General features: G+C 40.8%; 1 pseudogene; it reads left to right on the top strand.

Annotated features, from left to right (window-relative positions):
• The first annotated feature begins 344 nt into the window (after positions 1 to 344).
• On the top strand, positions 345 to 549 carry LOC117937824 (annotated as a pseudogene).
• The last annotated feature ends 273 nt before the right edge of the window (positions 550 to 822 follow it).

Below are 822 nucleotides of genomic sequence, written 5' to 3'. Positions count from 1 at the left end.
CATTGAACTATCCCTCATGTCCTTCCAGTCTTAGCCCTTCCTTGACAATGGTTACTGTACTGTTTTTGTCTAGCTAACATAATACAATTGTGAATACTGAGAACCAGTATTAATGCAAAGAAATGACTGGAGCATTTTATTGTAGAGAAGAAGGAGGCTGACTCTGAAGTATTGATAGAACAGTGACTGAAAATCTAATTAAATCTACACATTGGTCTTCTTAAAGATCTAAATAGATTTTCTCACCTCCGAGTCATCTGAAGCACGTAACCATTATCACTCTGAACCCTGAGAGACAATCCCTCTGCAGTGAATGAGTTGCAGTTTCCCCCCTCAGTCTAACCAAGACTATACTTTCAGGGATCATTTCTAGAGTTTCTGACTTGAGGAATGTGTTTCGTCTCGCTGACCACAATAATAAGTCGTGATATTCCTTTCTAAGTGTGAAGCTGACAGAGAGTAATGATTCACTTCACATACTCCCTGTCATTGATGATTGTTCTTTGTCTTTTCATGGAGCATTGAGGAAGAAAATGTGATCAGAGTGGTAGCAGAAGATATGTGGAAAACTAATATAAGTAACGATAAATACGTGCCAAGTTTTCTAATTATCTACGGTTGTTGCCAATCTTGAAATACTAGTCTTGTCCATGGTGGACCTCACGAGGATACTTATGGTAACGCCTCCACCCAGGGCCCCAACATGCGTCTTGCCGTGGGGCGGGGTTCCACTGAAGTTGGTCTCTCTCTGAGGCAAAGTTAATTCTGGCCAGCTCTGGAATAAAGTTCTGGTTTTCAGTGATGTACTTGTTTAATTGTCTG

This window comes from Etheostoma cragini, chromosome 2 (genome assembly GCF_013103735.1).
Source record: "Etheostoma cragini isolate CJK2018 chromosome 2, CSU_Ecrag_1.0, whole genome shotgun sequence".
Classification (NCBI taxonomy): domain Eukaryota; kingdom Metazoa; phylum Chordata; class Actinopteri; order Perciformes; family Percidae; genus Etheostoma; species Etheostoma cragini.
This window is presented reverse-complemented; position numbering and strand designations above follow the sequence as displayed.